General features: G+C 49.6%; 1 protein-coding gene across 1 annotated transcript in view; it reads right to left on the bottom strand.

Moving 5' to 3' along the window:
* TTBK1 (tau tubulin kinase 1) overlaps nucleotides 1-24,172 on the bottom strand; it is a 366,739-nt gene extending 342,567 nt beyond the window's left edge. Inside the window, exons 1-2 of the mRNA XM_090053924.1 lie at nucleotides 23,962-24,172; nucleotides 6,827-6,945 (exon numbers count right to left, since the gene is read on the bottom strand). The gene's annotated coding sequence lies outside the window, so the exon portion shown is untranslated. The remainder of the gene's footprint in view (nucleotides 1-6,826; nucleotides 6,946-23,961) is intronic.
* Between the last annotated feature and the right edge of the window lie 255 nt (nucleotides 24,173-24,427).

Consider the following 24,427-nt stretch of genomic DNA (forward strand, 5'->3'; position numbering starts at 1 on the left):
GTTTCAAAGTCGTAATTAATGTTTTTCAGGCGATTATCCCTAGGAAGTATGTGAGAGAGAGTACATACGTAAACAGGAAGGTAAATACACTCACATAATAATCCAATCCAAAAGTCAAATTATGAATTCACCTAATTGGCTGTGCAAGTTAAATCAAAACTAAAGCATGGCATCATATCATGCAGTTCTCTGGGTAAGCTAAAATAAGTGTCAACAGTTTTCAGTGCCTCAGGTTTTTTTTCTTAAATTTAAACAAACAATGTAAGTGAAGTACATGCTATTGTGTATTGTCTTTACATTTTTACAAGTATTCCAATAAAAATAATTTCCTTCCACATAAAGCCTGAATCTGTTTGAATATAACATTTAAACCATATTAAGTGTGCTGTATTTAATTTTTTTCCTAATCAAATATTTCAGTTCAAATACTTCTGGCTATTGGGACAAAAAATTAACATGGGGGTATTTTAGTTTTGTGTACTAAATATAAGTCAAATAAACATACTAAATGTGATGGAAAGAGCCAATCAGCGTGCTCCCAGTGTGGAGCCATGGTTCCGAAGCTGTGCCAAGGACTGGATAGAGGGCAGGGGAGCCAAGGCCAGCACCCTGCTCCCTGAGGTCCAGACAAGGGTTGGAGAAGCCGGGACCAGAGCGCTGGCCTTGGCTCCCCCACCCTGCTTCCTTCAAGAAGCAGAACAGCAGCAGCATGGGGTGTTAGGTTGTGGCACTCCATCCCAGCACCCTCCAATCCCCGTCATTCTTGTTGGGCAATTGGCTAGTCCAATATTTATGAGCCACTAGAATTCACACCAGCCATGCATTACACAGCAGCTTCCTTTAATTTTGCTGTTTCCCCTGCACTCACCTCTGCCCGATTGGTGGAGGAACCCAGTCAACACCACAGCTTGCACCGATCAGCGGGAAGGCAAAAACCAGTTTCAAATATGCTGTGGTTTTTGCCTCCAATCCAGTCAGCAGCAAGTGGTGGGGCTGCTGGGGCCCCTCTGCCAATCATCAACAGGAGGCAAAAATCACAGCATATTTATAACCATGGTTTCACCTCCCCGCTGATCAGGGGCAAGCAACAGGGCCAATGGGGCCCCTCCACCAATTAGTGGTAAGGGGGCATGCAGGGGAAACTGCAAGATTAAAGGAGCCACTGTGCAGTACACTTCTGGTGTGATTTCCAGTGGTCCCTAAAAATATTCAAAGACATGCATACAGATAAAGTATAAATTGATAACAAAGCCTGGTATACAGCTGGCAGTAACCATTCTGTACAAGGACAGAGAAAAGGAAGATTAAAAGTAGAAACGATGAAGAAAACTTAAGTGCTAAAAACCTTGCAGTACAGTACGAAATCAGCTCAATATGCAGAACTTGCTGCATTTATCAGGGTATGTCTCTCCTCTGAGAAGGATAATAGTTGTTGTCATCAGCAGTCTCTCAATACAAGGAAGACAGTCTTCTAATAAATAGGGAAGTTGTCAGTGAGACTGCAGATGACTGAGGAGGCTGATCCAAGATCTACATGTTTCACTGCAGATGTACACATACCTGTAGTTCTCGAAGGAAGGAGTAGATCCTGGTGACATCGGGTCACAGCTGTGTCTCATCTATTTGCCTCTGTAGTGAGGCAAGTTTGCTCAATACAATTGATATATGGTCATACTTCAAAGAGCCATTGGGGATGATTCAGTGCTTGAGCCTCCCAGCTACAGTATTGCTGTTAATATCACATTCCTTCAGAATAGCTTTCAAGGTGTCCTTGAATCTCTTCTTTTGCCCACCTCTAGAGTGGTGACAATTAATGAGTTGGGAGTTTAGGACCCATTTTGGGAGCCAGATGTCAAGCATCTTTATGACATATCCTGTCCAGTAGAGCTGGTGTCATACAACCTAGAGGTGCACCAATAAAGATGGTCTTGGCCAACACCAATAGCCAATTATTAACCAGCCATATTGGCTGATACCAATCAGATAGCCAATTTATAGGAATGCAGACTGGCAGCATGGAGGCAGGCACCCTGCCATCAAGTCTGTGGTGGGGGACAGAAGGGAAGGGGCATTGAGGGGGCCAGATCAAGGCCCCTACGGTGAGGGAGTGCAGCAGGGGCAGCCCAGCCAAGGCAGTGAATGAGACCCTGCGGCAGGATGCAGGGCAGAGCCACAAGCAGCCCATCCAGAGGGTACGGGGTGTGGGGGATTAGCTCCCCGCCACTGTGCACACCCCTGGGGGAGGCATGGGGGGCATGTGGCCCCCGCCCCCCAGATTTGTGCATGGGGTGAGGATTGACTGCCCGCTGCAGGCTCAGGGCCAGGGCCTGTAACAGGCTCTTCCCAGCAGGGGCGTTAGGCCAGAGCTGCGCCCAGGGTGGGCAGGGGTGGCGATGGGAGGAATGGCTATGGGAGGGGCTACAGGGAATTTTGGAGTGGTCATAGCCCCCCAAATTCCCCCTAACACCACCCCTGCTCAGGGCACTCGCTCTGTGCCTTTCCCTTGGGAGCCCCCACCCCGCACTGTAGGGCAGGCAGGGGATACACATCCAGCACAGGGCTCCTTAAGGAAAGGCAGCAGAGCAAGTGCCCTGAGCAGGGGCGGTGCTAGAGGGGTCTTGGGGACCCATGGCAACCCCAAAACTCCCCATAGCCCCCCAAAGCCACCCCCATACAGCTGAATCTGCCCTGCCCCCACCCACCCCAAGCATAGCCCTGGCCCAGCCCCTCTGCCAGGAAGAGGCTGGTGCAACCCCTGGCCCCAGGCCCACAGCACCCCTCACAAAAATCAGAGGGGACACATGCCCCCCATGCCTTCTCTGGGATTGTGGGCAGTGGCAGAGAGCCATCCTCCCTCACCCCCCTCGGACAATCCACCCACAGCTCTGTCCCATGCCCTGCCCCAGGATTACATTCACTGCCCCGGCTGGGCAGTGCCTGCCCCTCCCCCACACCTTCCCTCACCATGGGAGCCTCGATCCACGCCCCCACCATGTCTCTTCTCTTTCCCACACCCCTTCCACTCCCCAGACTTACCAGCAGAGCACTTCTCTCCAGGCTGCACTCCTGGCTGTATGTATGCTGCAGCTGCATACATGCACATAGCATTTCTCGGTGACATTATGGGCCAAAAAAATCCAATTGCCAATAATGTTAATTTTCCTGTTATCAGTGCCAATCCAATATGCAACCAATATATCAGTGCACTTCTAATACAAACATGGAATCAATGCTGGTGGTGGTTGCTGCCATTCATTCTTTAATCCTTCCAATTAATATAGAGCAGGGATAGGCAACCCCCAGTATGCATGCCAATTAGTGGCACATGGAGACATTTTCCCTGGCACACCAGGAGGTTTCATAGATTTCATAGACATTAGGGCTGGAAGGGACCTCAGAAAATATTTGAGTCTACCCCCTAGCCCAGGGGCAGGAAGTCAGCAGGGGTAATGGGATCCCAGCAAGTTAAACATCCAAGTGTCTCTTGAAGGTGTTCAAAGAAGGTGCTTGAACAACCTCCGGCAGCAGTCTATTCCAAACCTTGGGGGGCTCAGACAGTAAAGAAGTTCTTCCTTATATCCAGCCTGAAACAGTCATGGAGGAGTTTGTGACCATTCAATCTTGTCATCCCTTGGAGCGTTCTGGTGAGCAGATGTTCCCCCAGATCCTGGTGAGCACCCCTTATAAACTTATAGGCGGCCACCAGATCACCCCTGAGCCTGCGCTTTTCCAGGCTGAAGAGTCCCGTGGCTCTCAGCCTCTCATAATAAGGTCTGTTTTCCTGAACTCTTATCATGCACATGGCTCTCCCCTGGACTCTCTCAAGCTTCTCCACATCGTTTTTGAATTGTGGAGCCCGAAACTGGATGCAGTACTCCAGCTGCAGCCTCACCAAGGCCGAGTACAACAGGAAGCATCTATGGATGCAAGCCAGTGTTTTGGTCACTTTAGTAGCCGCAGTATTGCATTGAAGGCTCGTGTTCATCTTGTAGTCAATCATGACCCCCAAGTCCCTTTTCTCCAAAGCGCTAGCCAGCGTAGCACTGCCGAGCCTAAAAGCATGCTGCAGGTTTTTCCTTCCTCACCCAGACCTTCCCATCCCATAATGGGTAGGGGCATCTCTTGTGACTGGTAAAAAACTGATGCAAAGTACCCATTTAGCAAGTTGGCTCTTTCCTGGGCATCAGTTGTCAGTTATCCCATCTAGTTTAGCAGGGGTCCAATGTTGCCCTTGCTTTTCCTCCAGCTCCCCACATATCTAAAAAAGGACTTTTTATTGTCCTTGATACTTGTAGCCAGTTGAAGTTCAGTCGCAGCCTTGGCTTTCCTGGTTTGGTCTCCGCAGGTCTGGACCAGTGCAGAATATTCCTCCTTGGAGGTGGATCCTGTCCTCCATCCTTTGTAGCCCTTTCTTTTTAGCTGCAGGAGGTCCGCCAGTTCCCTGAAGAGCCAAGAGGTCTGCTGTGTCCTCTTGCTGCTTTTCCTCCAAGATGGGATAGACGTTGCTTGTGCATCGAGGATCGCTCCCTTGAGGAGCAACCACTCAACCTGAACTCCCCTCCCATTTGGACTGAGGCTCTTTAGGGCCTCACTGACAAGTCTCCTGACCTTGTCAAAGTCACCTTTCCTGAAGTTGAGGATTTCTGTATGACTTCTGAATGACTTTCCAGCTTTATGGTGGATGGTGAAGGTGATCGGCTTGTGGTCACCGTCACCCAGCTTCCCTTCTAATATTAGGTCACTGATAAGGTCATCCCCTGTTGCTAGCACCAGGTCAAGCAGTGCTTTACCTCTGTCAGGCCAGTAAACTTCTTGCATCAGACAGAGGTCATGCACGCATGTGAGAAAACTTTGTGACCGTTCAGATTTGGCCAAGTGCTCTTCCTACGAGGTGTAGTCTCCCATGACAGCCATGGACTGGGAGTGTGCGGCCTCAGCCAACTCCCTGGTGAACTCCTGGTCAAGCTCTTGATCCTGGGTAGGAGGTCTGTAATAGACTCCCACCATTGTGTCCCCTGTGCCATGTTCCCCATGGATTTTCAACCCAGAGCATCTCCAGTTGTCCACCCTGGGCACCAATGCTAGCTTGCAGGGACAGGTAGCTTTCCTTGACATAGAGAGCTACACCCCCACCCTTTTGCCCACATGATCTTTACTGTACAAGGTATAGCTGTCTATACCTGTAGCCCAGGCATGGGTGGAGTCCCACCACGTCTCCGTTATCCCCATGACATCGTATTTATCTATGTTAAGCAGGAGGACAAATTCCTCCTGTTTATTCCCCAAGCTCCTGGCATTTGTGTACAGGTAGGCAAGTGTCCCTTTGGGGGCCCCTGCCTTGCCCACAGAGCATTCCAGGGCTGGGGCAGGGGTGGGCTCCCTAGAGCGCCTCGGCCTGCTGGCTTTGCAAGGGTTGCTTGGTGGGCCAGCAGTTGCGGTAGTGCCCCCATCCCCTGGCGGGCTTAGTTTAAAGCCCAGTGAAGCAGGTCAGCCAGTCTGGCTGAGAAGAGCCTCCTCCCCAGGGGAGAGAGGTGGAGGCCGTCCCTTCCCAGCAGCTCAATGCCTCTCTCACCAAAGAGCAGACTGTAGTCATGGAAGCCGAAGCCTTCCCAATGACACCACTGCCGCAGTCTTTGGTTCGCTACCTCGGTCCTTCTCTCCCTGCACACCCTGTAGCCTGAGACTGGGAGGATTGAAGAGAACACCACCCGCACCCCCAACCCCTTAAGCCCTGCTCCCAAATCCCTGTAGCACTTCATGACCTGGCTGGGATTGCTCCAAGCAGTGTCATTGATGCCCACATGGATAGGGAGCACAGGGTAGTGGTCAGTGAGCCAGCGGAGCCCAGGGATCTTCTCCACAATGTCTCAGATACGGGGTCCCTGGAAGACTTCCCAGGCTAAGGGGTCGGGGTGGCAGATTGCCCCCTCAGCCTCCCTCAGGATGGACTCTCCCATAACAAGGACTTCGTATTTTGTCATGGGGAGAGCAGAGGCAGTAGCTGCAGTTGAGCCTGTGTTGCCTGCAGGAGCTGGCAGCTTAGCAGGCTCTGCTGGGGCTGCAAGAGGTTCATACCTGCTGCAAAGCTCCAGTGGAGTGGGAACCTTGATGCGGCAGGCCTTGGGCCACCTTGGTCCAAGCCCCTGGATGAACAGAATGGGAGGTCCCCAAGTACTCCCTTGTCCTGGAAGGTGACCTTGGTCTGCCCTCTGCCTCCAGGGTATGAAGGGCCTGGCAGTAGGAGTCTATCTCCTGCTCACCATCCCTGATGGCATGCAGTCTCTGAGCTGGCCTGGAGTTCCTCTAGCTGGTGTGCCAGAGACCCCGAAAGGGAGCAGACATCACAAGGGGAGGTAGCCATGCTCCCGGACCCCAGAGCCTGAAAGTGTCAGGCAGCCCCCACAGTCAAGAGCCAGAGGCTCCATCTGCATAGAGCTTGGAACCATGGGCTCCATCTGGGTGGAGGCCTCTGAGGCACTAGAGGGGGAGGCCACAGACTCCAAGGAGACCCTCGGGGTGTGGCATATGCCCATCCGCATGGTGCTGCTGGTAGGCCAGCTACAGCTGGGACTGCCTTCCCTAGGGCACACTGGCAGGGCCTCAGGCCCTCCTGCTGTCCCCCCCGTGCAAACTCCATGCTAACTCGCACACCAGGCAGACAAGCATGCCAGTTTGTGCATCGTGTTCACGAGGCTCTGGTCACATGGCTCCCTGGGGGGGCGGGCTAAGTAGGAGCCAAGACAGGGCGAGACCCTCCTCGGCTCCACTCAGCTTCCTCTTCACAGCTGTCTGGCGTTAACCCCCTCTCACCACAGGCCCCGCTTACCTCTAGCTGTGCTGGGGACTGGCGGGGCGCTCCGCGGCTGCTAGTGGTCGCTGGGTGGGCTTTAGGGGAGCAGGGGCACAGCGGGCTTGTACCCGCATATCTCTTGCTGCTCCTGGAGCCTGAGGTGTGAGAAAATTGTTTTTAAAAAAAAACTTTTTTTTTTTTTAAAGTTGCTGCTCCAGGCTGTCTGAAGCAGCCACATGTCCCAGAGCTGTGGCAAGCATCGGGGGCAGAGTCAGGAGAACACAGGTAGGGACACAGTCTGTGTTCTGCTGCCCCACCCTCTGTCCCCAGCCTGGCCCCTGGAGGGGAGCTGCAGGGCTGGGGCCCAGGCAGGCGCTGCACAGGGCTGCTCCGCTGGAGGCTTCCAGTGGGTCAGCAAGCACCAAGCTTCCAGGTGGGGGCAGCACCAGTGTGCCAGGCACCAGGCACTCATAACAGGGTTCAGGTGCTGCAAGGAGAAGCAGACATGGAGAGAGGTGCTGTGGGCAGGCTGGCCAGGCCCTTTGGGAAGGCAGCAGCCAGAAGAAGGTGGAGACTGGGCAGGAAGTGAGGATGCCCCAGGGCAAGCTCAGGCTGCAGTGGGCAGAGCCACCCAGCAGCACACGAGGTAGGGCCCAGCCCAACCCACGCAGCTCCACAGGGACAGGCCACAGCCACCATGACTGTGCAGGGACGCTGCCTGGCCAGGGCAGAACTCCTAGCTTGGGGAGCTCCCAGCTCCAGGCTTCAACTCCCTGCATGCCTGGCACAGCATAAGTGGGGTGGAGTTAGCCCAAATGCAAGGGCTTAGGCACAGGAGCCCCCCAGGCCCCAGGAACAGCCACCTTGGCTGCCCTGCCCTGCCTACTCACCTGCAGCTTCCCTCCAGTAGCTGGGTCAGGGCAAGCACTGCATAGGGCTGCTACACTGCAGGCTCCTGGCCAGCTTGGCTCTGAGCACTGCCTGTGGTGGCTGTTCCCAGAGTCCAGGAGGCTCCTGCAGCCAGGTCCTTGCATCAGGGGTGGCTCTGCCCTGCTTGCACTGTGCCTGGTGCATGGAGAGGCTGAGCCCAGAGATAGGAGCACCCAGAGCCCAGCATCCCCTCAAGGGTGGGGTGTCTGTGGGCCATCCCTACAGACCTGCCCAGACCATCTCAGGTGCTACTGGGCACCCCCGCCCACCACAGCCCAGGTCTGCTGGGGCCCAAAGCAGGCCCTGCTTCCTGCCTGGCCTCTGCCCTCCTCTGGCTGTCACCTTCCCAAGGGGCCAGCCTGCCACAGTGCCTCCCACAACACCTGCTTTTCCCTGTAGCACCCAGACCCTACCTTAAGCACCTGGCCCCAGCTCTCAGCACCCTAGTGCTGCCCCCACCAGGGTGGGACAGGGCCTCCCTCCCAACCCTGGGCCCAGGCTCCTCCTGCTCTGGGACCGTCAGGGAGGCCTGAGCGCCCTGGCTCTGGCAGCTGCTGCTGCAATGCCACTGCCTTCCTCCACCAGACACGACCCTGGACCAGCAGGCCTAAGCCACAGAGAGCAGCAGTGGGAGATGTAGGTGGCAAAGGGCACACCCTCTCTTTTTAGTTTCTTTCTCTCTCCTCTTTTTTCTATGTCTTCTCTTTTTTTGCTTTTTTTTCCTTCTTTTTCCTATTTCTTCTTTTTCTGCCCCCCTCTTTTCTATTTTTTCTCTCCCCTTTTTTCTATTTCTTCTTTTTTCTCTCTCCTCTTTTTGTGTCTCTCTTTTCTCCTCTTGCTCATCATACCATGCTTAACAAAAAGGAACACACAAGAACAAAGGTAGTATATGAAGATTTATTTACTGTCACCAGGTTTGAATCTGGGTGTCTCCGTACAATGGCATCATTAGACTTCAGCATCAAGCTTCTAGCCAGTTTAGAGAACTGCAGATGGTACAACTCCCCTTCCATACAATAGATTTCATAGACAACTGTGATTGAGATTCCTTTCAACTTCCTCCTGAGGATACCAATAAATCAAATACCTAGGGCCTCATATCACAAGCTTTTAAACTTCCAACTCCTGAAACATCTGTGTTCTGTCCCATAATCTCTCTCAGACCTTATCATACTCCATCTTGAGACAAGTCAGGTTCTGTACAAACCCACTGCCACCTTTGGAAAATCATCCCAGAACTTCACTTTTCTGATAGTTAAGAACCCGGTAATTTCCTATCTAAATTTGTTTGTGTCCACTGTTAAACTCCTTTGATCATATGCCTTTATTTTAAAAGTTCTCCCCTCCCCCTCCATTATCTTAAAACCTTTAATATATTTATCAGTAGTCGTCATGTCACCTTTAAACCTTTGTTTTCCTAGGCCAAAAAGATTCTCTTTTTACATTTCTTCTCATAAAAAAAGATTATTCATTACTTTAATAAACCCAGTAACCATTCTCTGTACCGCTTTAATTTTTAATTAATCTTTTTTAACACAGGTGACCAGACTGCATACAGTATTAAAATGAGGTTTTACCCATGCCTTGTAAAAATGAACACTTCCTTGGTTTTACTACAAATACCCTGCCTAATAAATGCTAGAATCATATTCATTTTTACAGCTGTGTCACATTAACAGCTTACGGTCATCCACAGCCTACTTCTAAATTATGTGCCCCCAGTTAATAGCATAAGTTCTTGATATGAACTCTTATAGTTATCCGATTTCTATTACTGATCTCCACAATGTCATTTATTTTTTCTTCAGTTCTTCTCACTAGTGGCTATACCACAGACACTTTCTGTTGTCCAAATATTTCACTAGTTCAAACTTAGTTCTTGCCCAAAGGTCAATAATATCCAGTTAGTGCCTGTAATATACCCGAGTCATAGGCAGTCTGGCCCAGTAGTGCCATAATTAAGAGCAGTGGCTCTGAACCAAGGGTCAAAAATGAATCAAAGATTTTAATTTAGTTTTTAAAGTTCTGTTATTTAAGAACAGCTATTCTGAGGTCAGCAATAGACTAATCAGGGGAGTTAAACATTCTGCTGCAGACCTGTGTGTCTTTCTGGAATTGATGCAATTAATTCTTTCACATGGGGATGTAGACAGCAGAAAGGCATCATGATAATGTGTATGGTGTTTATAGAGAAGCAGGCGAATGAACCTCAGATGTTATCATCCCTATTATTTAGTCCAGTGATGGTGTAGGCACAGCTGACAGATGGCTCCAGAGCAAGGTCTGGTGTCTCAGTGAGACTAGGAGTTCGGCGGTCTGTTGGTAGAGAGATTATGTTTGAGGCTGGGGGACTGCCTTGGAGAGGTTATCATTTTCCGGAGTGGTGGGGAGAAGGGCAAGTTGTATGCCCTTGATGATGTGTCCAAGGTGCTCAAGCTGGGGCCTGTAGGCAACAACCAGAGGAACTTTGTCATCCTTGTCTTGGGGTTGATATTATAGTAGGTCAGAGGGTGATCTGAGTCTGGATTTCTTGATCTGAATGGCTACACTTTTAAGATTATATTGTAAGTGTATTTACCTATACCAGACCCTTATAGTGTCATTGGGATCAGAACAGATATGGCTGTACTGTAGAACTTGGCTGTAGATAATTGATCTAGAGATATATTTAGGATGACCGCTGTTAGTGTGGAGGTAGCTGAGAGGTCAGCTGGTTTCCTGACCAATATAGTGTATGTTGGTGATAGAGCCACCATATCACAATGGTGTACAAGAAATGAATTCTCTCAGTGGAGTATTGCAGAGCAAATTTGATGGAGGGATGGAAGTTGTTAAGGTCTTGATGGTAGGCTTGTCATAACTCAGGGTCCTTGAGGCAAGTCTTATGACTTTGCCAAGATAGGTCTTAGGCTAGATAATATGATAGTCCTTTCTGAATCAGGTTCCTTCTGCTCATCTCCTCAACACTGAGTCCCAATATATTAACTGAGCTGGCTGCACCCTATTTACACAGTAAAATCCAGTTAATTCATCACTCTAAAAGGATTGGTAAGAATTACTAATTATCCATGTATTACTAATTAAGGGCAGTTAGCAATTATCAACTTTTCCCGAGACGTATTTTGCATACTATATCAAGACACAGTAAAGACAGAGTAAGGAATGAGATTATAAATAAATTAAGGCAATAGGCATTGATACCTATGCTCATGAGGATGAGATCTTACTTGGGGAGTCCTGGGGAAGGCTCCCTTTTTCCCTAAACTAATTACATCAAGGCATGGCTGGCCAGTTGAAGGGGAGATTGCCCAAAGAAAGGAAGTGACAAGGGCTGAGAACATCTCCTGAGGTGTCACGACCACCGCTGGAGTGGGCCCCTGTTACATTGTATAACAACTCAGGTCTGATATAATGAGTCTGAATCCATACAGTTTGTGCTTAGAATTTTTGTACGTACATACACATAGTATTCCATGGGTTTTATAGCCCCAGTGTCAACCTCAATCTATATGGACCTCTAAACAGGGAAGTCTCCACCATTATTGGGACTTCTGGACCCAGTGCCTTTAACAATCCTGGCTCCTCTGGGGCTTGGGCCTCTGTACCCATTGGCTACACATAGGAGGTGCATGGCCAATCTCAGAGGGTGCACGGGCACCTCCTGGAAGCTCCAGCCGCAAAATCATGTGTGCCGCAGGAAGCACATGTCTGGTTTCACCGCTGACTCAGTGATTGGTAGCTGGGGGATGCCCCCACACCCCTGGGTCAGCAAGTAGCTGCTGGGGGACACCCCACCCCCCCAGGAAGCACCAGTCACCCATGTCTGTACCTGAAACAATCTCTACCCCTCTTGGGCTTAGGCCTGCATTATCAGCCCATTCTGGGCTCAGGCTTCATTACCTCAAACAGACTCCATCCTTCACAGGCTGTGGATCCTAGACCCTGGTTCTTAGCCCCCCTGGGCTATGGCTGTGGCCCTGCTCCTAGCCTTGGCACCTATCCTACTGGCCCTAGACCCACTCCTGGGCCAGCTGAGATCTCCACCATTCCTATAGTCTCAATCCTTATACAACTGGCCTTGCTTACACCAGCTCAGGTGTTAGTCATGAACCTTGCCGCAGCCCTTCTGCTCAGGAGCTCTTCTTTCATAGACATTAGGGCAGAAGGGGACCTTGTGAGATCTTCAAGTCCAGCCCCCTGCCCAAGGGGCAGGAGGTCAGCTACAGTCAAATGATTCCAGCAAAACAGGCATCCAAGTGTTTCTTAAAGGTGTGCAAAGTAGGTGCTTACACCACTTCTTGGGGGAGTCTATTCCAGGCTCTGGGGACTCAAACAGTAAAGAAGTTTTTCCTTATGTCCAACCTAAAACAGTCTTCCAGGAGTTCATGACCATTAGACCTTGTCATCCTTTGGGGTGCCCTGGTGAACAGACATTCTCCTAGTTCCCACCCCTTATATACTTATGGGCTGCCACCAAGTCACCCCTGAGCCTTCACTTCTCCACGCTGAAGAGTCCCATGGCTCTCAGCCTCTCCTCATAAGGCCTGCTCTCTTATCCTCTAATCATGCATGTAGCTTTCCTCAAGCCCTTGGCTTGTACATTGTAAGCCCAGCGCTTTTTGGGTCATGTAGTTCATTTGATTGCCTTCTGCCTCACCTGCAGCTTGTCTTCCCTTAAAGCAGCAGGAGCCCCAAGCTCCCTGCTACATACAGATAAATGCTTAATGTACAATTTCTTACCATAAAAGTTCAGAGTAGTCACTATATAAGAATTACATAATTACAACAGAGTAAAATAAACAAAGATTCTACATGTACACTGCTTGTGTTCATCTACAAAATAATTCTCCAAAACAAAATAGTTGAGTGCTTTGGGAACCTATACAAATGGAGTGAGGCTGCTCTGATATGCTCTAATTACAGTTCATTGGAGCAGACTGGATTAATCGGGTGTGCTAGAGAATGGCAATTACCAAACTCCAGCATCCTCATGCTGAAAAATAGTAGTTTGTTCGATGAGCTTTAGTTAAAGTGCCCCTGCCACCATTTTTCAGCACGTGGATGCTGATACACATGATATTCCAGGTACTTTAAATCAGAGCAGTTCTTGGAGCCACTCTAATTAGAGCACCCTCCCCTCCCCCCCAACTCCTGGAGAACATGTATAAATATCCTTTAAGTCTTGTTGAACAGAAGAGTATCCAATGCTTCGCAAGCATCAGATGACTTGACAGATGCTATTGAGGGCATAAATCAGTACTCTAACATGGCTAATTATCGAGCACAAATGTAATTGAAATTTAATGTGTGTACATTTGAAAGTGACTATTTATACTTTAAGAGATATGGAGTTAACCAAAGTGTTAGCCAAATCAATGGCACTATGACAGTTGACACTATAAAACCACAGTGATGAGTTATTCCAGTGACTAATAAACCAGATTTCATCCCATTCTGCAGGGCTTCCACTGATTGCCAGTAAGGGCCAGGAAAGACTTCTTCCCCTCCTCAATGTGTAACTTAGCTTCCATTATCACCAACTGGTTTTGGTTTCCTTTTTGTTTTGCTCTGAAGTTGGTGACTGACTATTGGGCATGGTACAGGGGTACTCCTATCTTTGATGCCAGGCTGGTGGATCTTGCTCCCAGTCTCAGGATTAAACCAACCACTACTAGTCAGAAAGGAATTTTCCCCCAGGTGACCACACTGGCAGAGAGTAATGAAGCTTTTTGTCTGCCTCTGTCCTGTGGTTGGGGACTTCAGGATACATCTTATTCATAAATTCCCTGCTATTGCAAGGGCACATATCAGCTGCAGTGCCCCTGGTTTTTCTTGCTCTTTTTCTATGGCACAACGTCATTTTGAAGCTCTGGTCCTTTGTACTGAAAGTTTTTATTTTGTTCTAGGATGCTGGGGCTGTATTCTGGATTGTGGTGTGCAGAAGTGCAGGTTAAAGTGAACATTTTATGAACCTCTCTGGACTTAATTTCTTTTTGTAGTTTATTGGAATAGCTGGCGTCTAGACTCAGTGACCTCTCCAGTAGATGTTAGGGATAAATTCTATGAACACGTTCTTCTAGGAAGACAATCTCTTCAAGTGAGCAGGATCCTATGTAACTTGATGTTCCCTTAATGAACTGTCCCAGGAAAGAAAGATTTAGTTAAGTACCGCTAACACTGACACAGTTATGAAAAGCAACTGGTACACCAAGCCTCTTTTCTTGGCAAGGCAGTTATTGCAGACCAAAGACACCCCAACTATGTACATACCCAAAAAGAGGACAGAGTCTATCACACAACACACAAGCTTTAAAGCCCAAGGAATTTGATTTTGTCACCAAGCTATAGAAAAAGATTAGTTTTGCTCAGTTGTAGATATCTACTGATGCAACAAAAAAACAAGGGTTGTTGTTTTTTTTTAAATTCTTAATTTAAAAAAAAAAAAAAAAAAACCTAAAGAACTAAGGAGATTCTGCCAATTGGGTAGAAGCCTTAAATTACTACGTAGCTAAACAGGGCACCAGCAAGCACCATCTCACAGCTGGGAAGGGCAGCTGAGCAACAGTCATAATGGCTCTGACTGGTTCTTTTGGGTTGGGGCTTAAGAAGGGGGAAGCAGGTGCAGGGCAGCATCTTCTGGCCAAAAGATTCTTATCTCATAGTACAGAAAGCATGTTGTCCAAGAGCAGTACCCACAGAGACAAGGACTTGAAGAACTTTAAAAGGGAACCCTAAAAATATTAAATTAAACAGGCAAAAATCTAGGGACAAGTAGTAACAAATTAATTCATAAGTGATGTACACAGAACACAGGCCTAAAATGTACAAGTCTGTAAAAGCAGTTCCTCACACCCAAAATGAAAAGCATAGTCTCTTTTCACCTCTGGCTGAATTCTTACCCCTGGCAGCGGTCAGAAACCTATAACCCGTGGACTTGACGGAGCCCTTGAAGAAACTAGATCTGGCCCAGAAAAGTCTGGCCAGGCCCAGTTGTGCCAAGCCACTGTCCTCTTTGCAGTACCCTCCTCCAAAGGCCTCCCAGCTGCTCTCTTGTGCTTGCACTTACCCTCACTGCACAGAGGCCAGTATCTGCAGAGAAGGTAAATGCAGATGACTTGACCTCTCTGGAGGGCAGAGATTTGTGGCCTACAGCAGGGTTGCAAGCTCTGGCTCACGAAGGCAAAAGTTGCCAACCCCTGCCCCAGTGCCCTATGACTTCAAGGGTGTAGACAGAAATGCACTTCCCAGCTGTAACTCAAGATGATTTTTGCAAAGCATTCTGAGTTACACTTACTCCAGACCAAAGAGATCACTATTAGTTCCAGGGGGGAGGGGAATCTAGCTGTGGTCTGGGAGCCTACAGCAGGGTCCCAAAGGAACAGCCAGAGCTCTCTGCTTTCAGAATGGGAAGGGAAAGGCAGCAGAGGGAGCTCATTCTTGGGGCTCCCCAGCAGGTACTGAAAGGTGGGGTGGGTGAACTGAAGCCCTCCCACCGGGCGGGGGGCTGCAAACACCCACGCCACCCTCTGGGGGGGCAGGGGGGGCCTGAAAAAAAACTCCCAGACTGAACTTCCTCTGCTCCCTGTCCCCCCTCCCATTCTGAAAACAGGGACAGGCTGGGAGCTCCACAGATACAAGTTACAGAAGATGCTACATTTTGTAACACCTTTATCCCCATACCTCATGTAATCACTTCTCTCTGCACCCTAGGAGACTCAGAAATTGCTATCATGACTCACTGAGGAGGGTTTTTTTAAGGAACTAAAAGATAGCTTTGAAACAGAAAATACAAGGGTGCTTCTCATGTGCTGTAGTGAAACCAAATGACCTTTCCCTCCATTTACCACTTAACTATATTTCCCATTGCAAGCCTGAGGAATTTAATAAACATGAAGATAATAAACTGTAATACAGCAAGGCTGGATAGCTGCAAAACACTACACTTGGGAATGAATAAGCAAACCATGAAAAAGAACCAAATGGTACAGAAATTGGCAGCCTGCTTGTTCAGCAACACTGGCAGACAGGGGCACATTGCTCTAATACCTCAAATCAGGACACTGGCTTCTCACTAGGTATAGAATCCAGTTCAAGATAAAGGCCCCACTCTTCAAAGCTCTCGCTGAATTAGGCCCCAGTTACCTCAAAGACCACCTCACTCTACAGGTGGATTCATCTGGTTTCTTAAGGATTCTTTTGGTTTCTAACTGTCTGCAAAAAGGCAAGATTGGAACATCTTTCCTCAAGAAATTGAAACGGAGTCAAGGGCCAGTCACCAAAACAACCCCATCTCATCTCTCCTCCTTGAGCACTCGCCCAAAATGTTACCCCTTTCAGTTATACCCCTGAGCCAACAAGGCGAATTCACAAAAAATGGTGCAAAACCTCAAGAAAGGAGGCACAGAAAATACATCATTCCATAAAGCAGCAAAAATTCTCTTCCTCAGAATACTAACTAACCCAGGTTGTCAGTCAACAACCTCAGAGCCAAGCAGCAGATGCACTGCCACAGTACTGCAGGAAAAAAAAAAAAAAAAAAACACACACACACCACAACACAGAAGACACAGAAAAAAACCTCACCAGCAAAGACCTACCCTGTCTGCCATCTGAGTACTCACAGGAGATGTTTGACAAACCAAGGGAGTTTTGTGCTCTCATACATGGGGGGGAGGGTCTCGCCTGTTCAAAAATGCTAATGAAGAACTTTGTGACACTCAATCTGTCTAGATCCTGCAGGACGCCAGAGCCCAGAAAGCTGCCAGAAATGCACGGTGGGACTCCTAGCACTTGGTCAGCTAACACCTTACCTCACACATCCCATTGCTTTTTTTGTAGGTAGTGGCCTCCCAGCTCCCACAGAAACTAACTTCCACCACCATCTCACAGGGGTGTAGGTTGTAGCCATGTTGGTCTAAGGGCATAGGCAGACAAGGTTCTTTGCATGAATCTGATATCTTTTATTAGACCAACTTAAAATAGTTGGAAAACAATTAAGCAAGCTTTCGGGTTCAAAAACCCTTTGTCAGGCTAAGGAAGTTTCAGCAGTTGTGCTCTTCCTGAATAGAATGAAAAGTAAAGAAGCCAGAGGCTGGGCTGCATATAAGACAGGTAGTTGGTGAAAATGTAGATTGAGGAGTCAAAGGGTGAGAGACAGGCTGGGGGAAGGGGGAAGAGAGAGAGAAGGGGGATGAACAGTGGAGAGATACCTAGGGAGTCAGCTGTCAGGCAGGTTATAATGCATCATAAATCCAATGTCTATATTTTGTCCCTGATTTTTAGAATCCAGGAGGTTGATGAAGTGGAGTTCATAGGCTTGTCTCTAGGAAGTGTTTTGAGGATCAGGACTGAGAGACTGGAGAGAGAGAGTGGTCTTCTTGTGAGAAATGTGCCCCCACAGAGCCATCAGCATTCCTGGATCTTACAGCTGCACCTCCAGAAATGTAATACATCTCATCCAATGCACCAAATGCCCTGATGGAAAATATGGAGGAGAGACCAAACACCAACTGCGCACCAGAAATCTATCAAAGACAGAAATACCCAATTACCTGTGAGGTACATTTCAGGAAGAGCACACACCAACTGATGAAACTTCCTTAGCCTGACAAAGGGTTTTTGAACCCAAAAGCTTGCTTAATAATTGTTTTCCAACTATGCAAGTTGGTCTAATGAAAGATATTGGATCCACGCAAAGAACCTTGTCTACCAGCACCTCAGGTATCTAACTACAGGGAAGAGGCAACACTGGCTGAACTGGCAATGTTTTCTTCATAGCTATGCACAGCTAGACAGCAGAGAGACTTCCATGATTCCTACTGTGATCCATATACTGCCATTAATGGAGCCCAATGTGGTTAGTCTGCATGCAGGATTCCTCGTGAGCACTAGTACTCCTGCCAACATAAGGAATGCAGTGACTGCTTCTCTCCCAATATGGCCCAAATCAGCAGGGCTCCAGGCCTTTTACCCCTTTTGTTCATTAGTGACTTAACTTTTTCATGCACTGGGTGGACTGCAGTGACTACAATGGGCCTAATCAACACCCAACTGAAGTCAAGGGAAAGACTTCAAATACAAGTCTTCCTACTAGTATGAATAGAAACATACAGCCCCCCCCCCCAGAAGTGGTAAACAGAGGGAAAGCTATTCCCAGACACATTCCCAAGAAAAGGCTGTTCCCTTGACCCCGAAAGGGCTCCTCTGTCAGTCACTGTGGCAGGGAGCCAGTTGGCCTGCTCTCCTGTCACCAGCCTTCCTGTCTAGGGCAGTCTGCCCTCATTCATTTGCCACGTCTTACTGTTTTAAAACTGTTGTAAAATACAGGAGGCTGCCCACTACATGCTACAATGCACAGGGTGTTATACATGGGACATGGTGTAGGGAAAGTCAGAGCCATGACATGCGGATGGCATCCAAAAAACAATACTAGGACAAAGGCCTACACTACCCACTATTAACTCCCCTGGCTCCTTTACTGAGCTATGCTCAGCCTCAGGCATCTGGAAACTAACCTTGGCCTCTATGCCTCCCTCACTGGGGCCATCATTTTATGCCCTCTCACTAACACTTTATGTCCCCTCAATAGGGCCTGCTCCCTAAACTCTTTGGGGCTGGCCTGTGCAGTCCTTCAGGCCACTCCTACAGCCCTACTCTGCACCCACATGGCACAATCCTTCAAGTCACCTATGCACACCCTAGTCTACATGACCTACTTCTTTTGCTACACACCCTTACTGGGGCCACCAGGGTCTTACATGGGGGCTCAGGTGTCCCACTAGGCATGCCTGGGCCCTTGCCCTACTACTGGGTTACCCACCAGGTTGCAGGGGCTGCAGCTATAAGGCACCCCATACTCGCCTTTCACTAGGGAGGCAGATGGTATGGCATTTCCTGGGGACCAGCTTGCCACAGGCAGGCCCACCACACCATCCTACCCTAGCAGAGTGTAGTTTTCAGTTATTTCCCAGGACCAGAAACCTCCACCATCCCAATAGCTCCTGCCCTTTACCTCCAAGATGTTGTGAGCAGCAGCTGCAGCCAGGCAATGTTCTCCCTACAAGTGCAACCAGAAAACTGCTAGCTCAACCTGAAGACTTCTCAGCCCCTCCTCCAATCAGAATGCCCTCCTACAGCCATGTGACTGCCTCATCAGGCTGGCCCACACCTGTTTGCTGCCTGCTCTGGCCCTTAAAGTGGCAGGCACCAAAGGTGCTCTCCAGCTTCCAATCCACACAGATGCCACCCCAAGGATATGCACTGCTCTTCCTCCTAAAACAGCTTCAATCAGATTCACAAGTAGAAGCTCCCTGCTTAGACAAAGCAAACATAACTCCCTCCCTCTCAAATACAACCTAAGACAGTCAACCCCATTTCCCTCACAAGTGTGCTATAAACCCTACACTTTGGCAATCTCACTCCCTCTCCCCAAGGATACACCCCATAACCAGCTGCCATTCCAAGGAAATCCACCCCACCTGCCAAGGAGTACAGCCCCAATCAGCAATCACCCTAAGACAGCAAAGTTAAAAACCCGTAATAGTTTGCTCCAGAAACTCAGTGGGACTTCTTGGGGAACTTATGCACAGAGAACAACAGTTTTAGTGCTGGTCTATTCTTTAGCAAAATCCCATACCCAAATCTGGTTAAGTAGTGCTTATACTGATAAAGTTGATCTACAACTCAACCAAGCAATGTGAATCACTACAGGAACAATCCGATCCACTCCTCTTCAGTGGCCTATTCTTAGTAACATATATCCTCCCCCATTATGAAGAAAAAATGCTTCAACTAAATTATGGACTAAAATAAAAAATAACCTGCAGCTGCCTATACACAAAGATCTCTTAAACCCACCGCGTTCAAGATTAAAATCTAGACATTCTGCTTGGAGAACAGTAATTCAACATGAGCAAGACTTATTTAACATCCAAAATGCCTAGATGCAGGAGAGACTCAGTTCACCCCTTAATACAGAAATTATTATTACAAATCCCACCTTTTATACCTTCGATCTCCTTAGATATCTTTGGTCTTCTCCAAACCGAATCAGAACAGGACACAGCAGCAGATGTGGATTTCTGTTACACTGATCAGGTTGGACTAACTTAAACTGTGACTTCAGTGCCCCTTTTCAAACTTTGAACCACAACACTTCTGAATGCCTTCTCCATGCTTTTAAAAGAACTGTATTAGATTTGTACGATACTATACCTGAAGAATAGCTGGCTGCAAAATTTGGACATAAAATTGTGAATGTTTTTCCTTGCTTTGTGATCGTGTCATCATATGCTTAAAAAAACGAAACATAATAGAAGCCACACACCCTCCACCAGGAATATACTCCCTGCCTGCTGTAACCTTAGAAGAACCTACCCCATCTCCCCCAGGGACACAATGCAGAACTAGCTGCTAGCCCAGGGAAACTTGCCAAACCTCCAACAGGCATAACCTGTAACCACTTCTACAGAAATTGTCTCACCTCAGTGATATGCTCCATACCAGCTGCCAACCCAAAGAAACTAGCCCCTCTGCCACCAAAAGGTACATGCCATGACCAACTGCTAATCCAAGGATGCCCACTTTCTCCACCCAGTTCTGATCCTCCCTATCACTCATGCCCCCCATAGAGCAACTACTATCTACCCCTTGATATCACTTCCCAGTTAACCCCTTGAGGTCACTAACCAGGGATCGTGCCTTCCACATGCATCACCAAGAGAACTAGAGTCTCTTCCCAAGGGACTCAGCCACATCCACACAGGAATCCAGTCCCTTCCGAGGGGTGTACTTCTCCCCAAAACACTGTAAGGACTCAGTTGTCCACTCCCAGGGATATACCTGTTAAGATATTACTCCCATCTACACCACCAGAAACCCTATCCCACCTTCCCTGCTGCACCCCAGAACAACCCAATCTGCACAGCAATACCTGCTCTCACCTGTACCCCAGGGAAACTCACTCCCCTTATTTGGATATACCACCTCCCAGCTATACACCCAAGAAAACTCAAACACCTTCCCTTGGGGATTCATCTCTAGAAAAACTGTTCCCCCCAGCAATGTATTTCCTATGTTAACCAGCTTCCAACCTCTCTGAATTCCCTTTTTTATACCTCTTCATTCCCCCCACCCCAAGAGAAATCTGTCCCTCTACCAGGGGCACACACTATATCCCAAGATACCCTTCTACTGCTAGGGATGACCCTTCATAGGTACCTCCCCTTGAAATAGGCTCCCCACAGCAATAGCTCATCTTAGCTATGCACCTAAGGTACCCCTACTTCCTACCTGCATACTGTCACACGCACACCATAATGGTGGCATTGATGCGCGAGGTACCAAGATGGCGAGCCCCACCCTTCTTCCCCACAACCATCACAAAAGGGTACGACAAACACTGCCATACCATTACTTTCATTATCAGAGCATCACCAACATAGGTGAGGTTAGCTAGTCTGCAATGCCAAATAAGGCCAGGACTCAGAACCCTGTGAGGTGACAGGTGAAAACAGGCAGCTCACCTTGAGCGCATCACCTGAGTGATATAAGGGAGCGCACAGCTGCACCCAAGCGAGGTTGTTCATCACCCGCTTCGATTATCACAAGGGACACTAGCCTGATCACCTAGCTTCTGCCTCCCGTTCATGATTAGCAACCGCTGAACACTGCTTGATTGTCGGCCCCGACATGATTAGCAGTCTACTTCTCTACATCTTGTTTCTCTCAAGGCTCACTGTGAGTAAATAAACCTCTACCTTCAACTACTCTCCATCTCTGTGACTATCACCTCACCTCCAGTCTCTTCGGGCGATGTGAGCTGGACTCACGTTAACTGTCCCATAGAGAGCTAACCGGCCCTTCTAACCCCTCTATTCCGGTCCCTCGCGCTGTGATCAGACAGCAGCGTGACACATACCTCACAGCTATGTCTCCATCATAAGACACGGACTTATCCACTACTTCACCTCACATAAACTTTCTCCCAGCTACATCCCCAAGGAAACCAGGCCTTTCTTGCCCAATGATACCCCTTCCCAGCTTCTCCATGAGGGAACCCAGTCCCCTCCCCAAGAGGCTGATCCATCCCACCTCCATCCCATTCCCCAAGCATCTCAAACCCCATACTCCCCCAGAGCAGCTCACTTCTTTCATCTGAGATGACCCCTGTCCAAATACAGCCCAAAGGGTACTCGATGCTCTCCTTAGGCAATGCCCCCTTCCAGCTCCACCCTGAAGGAATCACCCAAAACCCAGAAACACCCTCTCTCAGCTCCACTTCCATGGGAATCTGATTCCCTACGTAGGATTTACCCCCCCTTACAGTTTCAACCCCAGGGACACCCCACTCCAATCTCTTGAGATCCCCTCCATCCAGTTATGTTCCCAAGGGAATCTGATCCTCCATCCTGGAGATACCCTTTGCCAGGATCTAACCTCCAAGATACACCCTCAAGAGACCCTCACCTGGGGATATCCTAGCCTATACACAACCTCTCCCTGCTACACTCCCAAGGAAACCTGATCTCCTTATCTCTCTTCTCCTTCTGCCTACAATCCTAAGGGAACCCATTCCCACCAAGATATCTTCTGCCAGCTACCTCCTCATTCCCTTCACACAGGATGAGGAGATTCACCTTCCCAGTAATACCCTCAGAAGCATCTGTTGTCCTCACAGGGAAAAGCAGCTCAAAACTATCCCCTTAGATAAACCTGATATAACTTGTCTGACCACCCCAGTACAACACCAGGGAGTGCCACACAAGGACATCACACATCATTCTGCATTCTACCCAAAGTCAAATGGCCACCTTGCTGCATCTCTGTGTACTCTCTGGCACTGTATCTGAGCCACACAGTCATATCAGAGTAACACAGAACTGGCCCGGATTATCAAATCCAAGTAACTGCTTCATCCCTCAGGATATGCCAGGTTCCATGCTAATACCTCCTTCCCCTTAGGAATTCATACTTTATGCTATGCCCCAATAGAAGCCATTCCCCTCTCAGCATGAATGCACACTCCAGGTATGCCCCCAAGGAATACTTCCCCCACACACACACATTCCTGGAGCACCCTCACAGCTATACCCCAGAAGCAGCCCATCCCTCACTCAGCAGTAGTACTTTGCAAATATGCTTCAAAGACACCTGGTCCCTACCCCTCAGATACCCCCTATCAGTTCAAACCCCAGGGGAACACACTTCTTCCCCAAGGATATGTCAAGGATATGACTCCAACCTCCTTTACGATGCCTTGGGGACCCACTTCCAGCCCAGGGACAGATGCTCCCAGCTCTAATAAGGAACTTAATCTTGCCAAAGATACAAAGTTCTAAGTACTTCCCCAAGGAACCCCCTCTCATCTCCTCTTCTCACACCATCCCAGGGCAACCTGCTCTCTCCCTTAGTGTTACGCCTCCCACTGTGCCCCCAGAAGGCCACTTCTCTCATCCCAGAAATATTCATCACTAGGACTATCTATTCACAGCACCCACTCTGACCCCAAAGACACCCACTTCCCCTCCCTTTTAGAATGACTCTGCCAGCTACTCTCCAGGGGAATCTGCTCCCACTTGACAGAGCCTCTCAGGTACATGCGTAAAGGAACCTACCCTCCTCCAACCTCCAAGAACAGACCCTTCCTTCTGCACCACCTGCCCCCAGGGAGACTGATCCCAGTAAAATCTCCAAAGGACACCACTCCACAAACGCCACTTTTCAGCTCCATCCTAAGAGCAGCTTTCTCATGCAACCCTCAGAAGCACACCCAAGGAGAACCCCACTTCCCCTGCCAGCAGCTAGGACATGTGGAAAAACCCAGGCCAAGCAGGGGAGCCAACCCCATCCTCAAGGGATGCATTCCCGGGCTGAAGGGCGGGGCAACAAAGGCTGTGGAAAGTGCTCTTAGACTCTCCTCCAGCAGCATTTAGAGGGGAACCCACTTTTCCATCACAGCTCCCCCAAACCGGTCTCCTGCCCACCCCGCACAGCACTGCACTGCACTGCACTGCAATGTGCCGGAGGCTCCCACCCAGGCACTTCCCATCCGCACCCCCGGCGGGAAGCGATCCCCTCCCCCTCGCGAGCTCTGTCCCGGCGAGGCCCAGGCGCCAACCCCGCCCCGCCTCCTGCATTGCAGCCCCCGCCATCCGCCCCGGAGTGGCTCTGGCGCCCGTCACTCCCGCCGCCCCGCCCCGCCACAGGCTGCCCCAGGCCCCGCGCCCCCGGCCCAGCCGCACCTGGTCCCCGCCGCCTGCTCCTTTGCTGGCGCAGCCTCACGGCGCTTGGCGCCGCCGCCAGCCAACGCCGCAGCTGTCGGTGCTGAGGGGGCGGCGGCGGCGATGCGGACCCCCCTCCCGCGGAGCATCCTCCCGGGCCGGCCTCGGGATCCGCGGCGGTGGCAGCAGGGAGGCGGCGCAGGCAGCTGAGATTCGCCCACAATGCACCGCGCGCGGCACCAGCAGCATCAGCCTGACATCACCCATCGGCCCGCCCTGCGCAGCTCTGCGCCGCGGCCAGACCCCGCCCCCGCCCCCGCGCCAGGGGGCGCGTTGCCCCTGCGGGGTTGTGGGCCGCCGCTGTGCGCCACCTGCCTCTTTAACTCCCTGCACAACCTCCACCGCCCTTTCAGATACGTGCGCTGGGCTTGCAGATCTGCATGCAGTCGGCGTCCCCCCGTGCCCCTGCAGATGTGTGCGCGCAGCC

The sequence above is a fragment of the Crocodylus siamensis genome, chromosome 1 (genome assembly GCF_052110815.1).
Source record: "Crocodylus siamensis isolate JL-2025a chromosome 1, ASM5211081v1, whole genome shotgun sequence".
In the NCBI taxonomy this organism is placed as follows: domain Eukaryota; kingdom Metazoa; phylum Chordata; order Crocodylia; family Crocodylidae; genus Crocodylus; species Crocodylus siamensis.